Here is a 6,039-nt window from a genome sequence, read left to right on the forward strand (position 1 = left end):
CTTGGCCAGAACTCCATTTTGTGTGACTGTGATCCAAGTATGGGTGCTAATTTGGATTATAATCATCACTACATTTATCACCTGCCTTCTTGTGTCCTGAAATCTTCACAAACCCGTGAAGTAGATGCTATTATCCTCGTTTTACAGATGAAGCAATGGAGGCTCTGAGAATTCAAATAACTTTTCTAAGATCACACAGGTAGGGAGTAACAGATTTGACTTATTCCAGAGCTCACTCCATTAATCTCTCCTCTACACATCTTGAAGAATGATGGGAGATGATCTGAGTCACCACAACATCTGCACCACTTCCATCCTCGAAACTACCAGGTTACCATACTTCATTAACCCTGGGGTCCCCAGTCATTTGGTAGGCTTGGATTCTACGTCAGCAAGTTAACATAACTTCTCTAGGACAATTTCTTTATCTTTAAATGGAGAAAATAATACCTTCCTCATTAGGTTTGTTTTGAGGATAGAAAGAGAGTAATTTATCTAAAGGAACTGACACGGTGCCTGGAGAACAGTAAATACCCCCAATTATAATTATCCAACTTAACTCTGTCACCTAGGAGGCCTGGTGGCACAATGGGTCCACATTCGGTTGCTAACCAAGTGTTGGTGGTTAGAACCTACCTGCTGGCTCTAAGAGAGAAAGACCGGGTGATCTGCTTCCATAAAGATTACACCCTAGAAAACTCTATGTGATGGGTGCAGGGAAAAGCAATATAGCAAGAGTATGACTAGCACAATTATCACTAAAGAAAAGAATATACAGAGAGGTGCACAAGAAGTACAGATAATAAATGTAAATGCTATTGCATACACAATACTACATTATCAGTAAGAACAAAAACTAATCTGTGGGTGCATTCACAGGTAGATAGGTATGGATAGGCAAATGGGAATATACCCATGACCATACATAAGTTTGGCAAATGATATTCCTACATATGTATTTGTATGTGCTATTAAAATGTCCACATGCAGTTCAAACATAACAGGAGGCAAAGTTAGGATAACTTCTTAGTCACAAATAAGCACGTTAAGGGAATGGATCTCTGGGCTTGTGGGCTAGGGACCATGGTTGCAGGTGACATCAAGCACAATTTGCACAACATACTATACAAAAATATTATTCTACATCTTACTTCAGTGAGTAGTGAGTGGGGTCTTAAAAGCTTTCAAGCAGCCATCTAAGTGGCAACTATTGGTCTCTCCTTGTCTGGAGCAAAGAAGAGTGAAGAAAATCAAAGATGCATGGAAACAGTCCAAAGGACTAATGGACCATGAGAACCTCAACCTATATGACCATGAGACCGAAAGAACTAGATGGTGCTTGGCTACCAATGCCAACCACTCGGAAAAGTATCAAAATTGGAGATCCTGGATAAGAGTGGGGAAAAAAATGTGGAACAAAACTCAAAATGATAAAATTGACCAAGGCTATGGATCTGATAGAGACTGGTGAAACCCTCAGGACTATGGCCTTGAGTCACCCTTTGGGCCTGGAATTAAACTTACTTCTGCGGTTTAACTCTCAGCCAAACAGTAGAATAGGCCTACACGAGGAAGATGCACTCCTTAGAACAATCAACCAGGGGAGATCAGAAGGGCAACATTTGCACAGGGAGAAATATAGGGAGTCAGGAATGCATAGGAAGAAGGACATAGGGAAAGGGTAACTTCAGGGAAGAAGTGGGAAGAGAGGTGTTACAAGACAAGGAATGTAACCAGTATGACAAAATAAAATGTGTGTATGAATTGTTGAATGTAAAATGAATCTGCTTTGTAAAATTTCACCCAAATCCCAATTAAAAAAAACACAAAAACCCAATCCTGTGGGGCAGTTCTACTCTTTCACGTGGGGTCGCTATGAGTTGAAAATTGATTTGATGACACTTAACAACAACCCTCTCACAGGCAGTATAGTACTACTTCTCTGACTGAAGCTTCATTAGGGATAGAGAATGAGCAGTCATATTCTATACAAAATCTTAATAACCCTTGATAAGTTTCTCTCAGTCCTTTCTTCTTCAACCCAGCTCTCCTAGAAACACAACTAATAATCTCAATGAACAAATCACAAATGCTATTGTGAACTCCTGGAAAGCAGGGAATATGGGAAATATGGTCCTTGCTTTCCAAAGTGTACAATAACCTTAGAGAGACAGAGCACATATTGATGATGTGTTAACTAAAAGGAAAATTAATGAAATACAGATGCATACATCAATATGGATGAATTTCAAAAACAATGTTGACTTTTAAAAGTCTCAAAAATATAAACAAGTATGATTCTATCTATATACATGTAAAGAAGATAATTATTTATACAGAAATAGATGTTGTTGTTAGGTGCCATCGAGTCCGTTCTAACTCATAGTGACCCTATGTTCAGCAGAATAAAACACTGCCCAGTCCAGCACCATCCTCACAGTCATTGTTACATTTGAGTCCACTGTTATAGCCACTGTGTCAATCCATCTCCTTGAGGTCTTCCTCTTTTTTTCTGATACTCTACTTTACCAAACATGATGTCCTTCTCTGTGGAATGGTCCTTCTTCATAATGTGACTAAAGTATGAGAAATGAAGTCTGGCCATTCTTCTTCTAAGACAGATTTGTTTGTTCTTCTGGCAGTCTATGGTATATTCAATAGTCTTTACCAACATTATCATTTAAAAGCATCAATTATTCTTCAGTCTTCCTTATTCACTGTTCAGCTTATATATGCATATGAGGGATTGAAAACACCATGAGTTGGGTCAGGCACATCTTAGTCCTCAGGTGACATCTTTGTTTTTTGACACTAGAGAGGTCTTTTGCAGCAGATTTGCCAATGCAATACATTATTTGATTTCCTGACTGCTGCTTCCATGGGAGTTGATTGGGGATTCAAGTAAAATGAAATCTTTGATCACTTCAATCTTTTCTCCATTTATCATGATGTTGTTTATTGGTCCACTTGTGAGGATTTTTGTTTTCTTTATGTTGACGTTTAACCCATACTAAAGACTAGTTTTGATCTTCATCGGTAAATGCTTCAAGGCCTCTTTGCTTTTATCAAGGAAGGTTGTGTCATCTGCATATCTTAAGCTGTTGATGAATCTTCCTACAATCCTGATACTGTGTTCTTCTTCACATAATCCAGCTTCTCAGATTATTTGCTCCACATGCAAATTGAACAAGTATGGTGAAAGGATGCACACTTTTCCTAATATTGATCCATGAAGTGTTCTTTTGTTCTGTTCAAATGACTGCCTGTTGGTCTACGTATAATTTCTACAAGAATTCCCATTCTTCACAATATTATCCATAATTTGTTATGATCCACACAGTCAAATGCCTTTGCATAGTCAATAAAACATAGGTAAACATCTTTCTGGTAGTCTCTGTTTTCAGTCAAGATCCATCTAACATTAACAATTATATCTCTTGTTCCATGTCCTCTTCTGAATCCTGCCTGAATTTATGGCAGTTCCCTGTTGATGTACTGCTGCAAGTGTTCTTGAATTACCTTCAGCAAAATTTTACTTGCATGTGATATTAAAGATATTGTTAAATATTTCTGCATTCTGTTGGATCATCGTATATGCACACACCCATGCATATTTATCATACATAACTCCTGGGAAGGAGCTCTGGTGGAGCAATGTTTAAATGCTGGGCCACTAACTGAAAGGTCAGCAGTTCAAACCCACCAGCCACTCAGTGGGAGAAAAGACCTGACTACCTGCTCCTGTAAAGATTTACAGCTTAGGAAATTTTATAGGAAAGTTCTACTCTGTCTATAGGGGTGCTGTAGATCAATATTGACTCAATGATACACAAAAAAATAATTCTGGGGTGGTACAAACAGGTAAGCCAAAAAGGACCTAGTGGCACAGTGGTTAAACACTCGGCTACTAACCCAAAGGTTGGTAATTTGAGCCCACTAGATGCTCTAAGGGAGCTCTGGTGGCATAGTGCCTAAGACATTTGACTGCTAACCAGAGGGCTGGTGGTTCAAACCCACCAACCACTCCGTGAAAGGAAGATTGGGCAATCTACTTCCATAGTGATACCGCTTCAGAAACCCAAGAAGAAGTTGCTATGAGTCAAATCAACCTGAGAGCAGTGAGCTTGTTTTTTTTTTCTGTTTTGTTTTGGCTTAGATGCTCTAAGGGAAAACTGTATGTATGACAAGCTTCTTCTGTAAGGATTTATGTCCTTGGAAACCACATGGAGAACTTCTACTCCGTCATACAGGGTCACTATGAGTTGGAATCGACTTGATGGCAGTGAGTTTGATTTTGACTTACTAGCCAAAAAGTTGGCAGTTCAGACCTACCCAGAGGCACCTTGGAAGATAGGTCTGGAGATTTATTCTGAAAGGTCACACCCTTGAAAACCTATGGTTTTCAACACATTGTTGTTAGTTGCTATCAAGTGGATTCCAGCTCATGGCAACCCTGTGTGTGCAGAGTACAACTGCTCTACAGGGTTTTCTTGCATAGGCAAGAAGGACACAAGGAGAGGGTGACCTTTCAGAAGCAAATCTCCTGACCTGTCTTCCAAGGTGCTTCTGGGTGGGTTTGAACTGCCAGCCTTTTGGCTAGTAACAAGCCAAACCAAACATACTGCTGTCAAGTCAGATCTGACTCAAAGCGACCGTTTCTGAGGCAGTATCACTACGAAAGTAGGCCAGTAGGAGTGCTTAATTGTTTGCGCTATCCAGAGACTACTATTGTTGTGTGCCCTTGAGTCAGTTCTGACACATAGCACCCCTGTAGGCACCACAGAACTTCCCCATAGGACTTCCTAGGCTGTAAATTTTTACAGGAGCAGATTGGCGGGAGGTTTCCACTGCCAACGTTTTGGTTAGTGGCCAAGCACTTAACCATTGCTCTACCAGAGCTCCTTCAAAGGAAATATATATATATAATAGCATATACTTATATAGTATCAGGCACAATTCTAAATGTCTTGACTCAGTTAATTCTCATGCCAACCCTATAGTATAATTATTATCTCCATTGTAGTTTAAGACCCCAAAGGTGAAATGATCTGCCCAAGATCAAGCTCTGGTGGCGTAGTGCCTAAAGCATTTGACTGATAACCAGAATTCTGGCAGTTCAAACCCACCAGCCACTCTTCAGAAGGAAAATTGGGTAATCTATTTCCATAGAGATAGCGCCTCAGAAACCCAAGGAGGGGTCACCATGAGCCCAGATCAACTTCATGGCAATGAGGTTTTTTTTTTTTTTTTTTTTTCCCACTATATTTCAGACTCAATGGCAGTGAGTTTGGTTTGGCTTTTGGTTCTATCTCAGACACAGTGGGAAGCTCTTAAGTAAATGCATAAATGACTACAGATGTTGTGTTGAAGATAGTAAAACCACCATATTATTATTTTATGGTTATGAGAACTTAGATTACAAGGACCATCTTTTTTTTTTTTTTTTTTAATTTAAAGTATTTCTGCATAGCTTGCTGTTTTGGAAAAAAGCCATCTGTGAAATGCTTAGAAGAAGAAGCCACTCTGGTGGGAAACTGCCAACAGCCAATGTGGGTGTTCATTCTAACAGAGGAAGAGCTTCACAATTTTGTCTCCACATCCATTTCTGGAGAATTTCCCACTCCCTCTAGAAATTCTTCTTAAATACTTGATTTTCTGATGCAACTACTTTAGTGCAAGGAAAAGAATCTGAAATAATTTCTGGTAAATTGTCCAGAGACAGAAAGGAGAACAAAGTAATAGAGAGGAATTGAAACTGTGAAGAGCGGTTGGAATTAAGAATGAAAAAGAAGGTGAAAACCCACAGAGCCAGAAATAATCTTATCTTTGGATAACTTTGCCTATAAAATGTGCCATAAAATAAAATGCCTTAAGATGGTGGACTAGGCAGAAAGACTTCACAGACCCTCTTCAACAAAGAAAAGGGAAACCAAATAACACAGACACAGAAGACAATCCTGGACCCCTGAGCCTTGAAGGGAAGGATATAGAAGTGGACTAAACCCCAACTAGCAGAAGAATTTGCATGAAAATACCAAA

Source organism: Orycteropus afer, unplaced genomic scaffold, assembly GCF_000298275.1.
Source record: "Orycteropus afer afer isolate SDZICR_OR568_19922 unplaced genomic scaffold, OryAfe1.0 scaffold00255, whole genome shotgun sequence".
Classification (NCBI taxonomy): Eukaryota; Metazoa; Chordata; class Mammalia; order Tubulidentata; family Orycteropodidae; genus Orycteropus; species Orycteropus afer.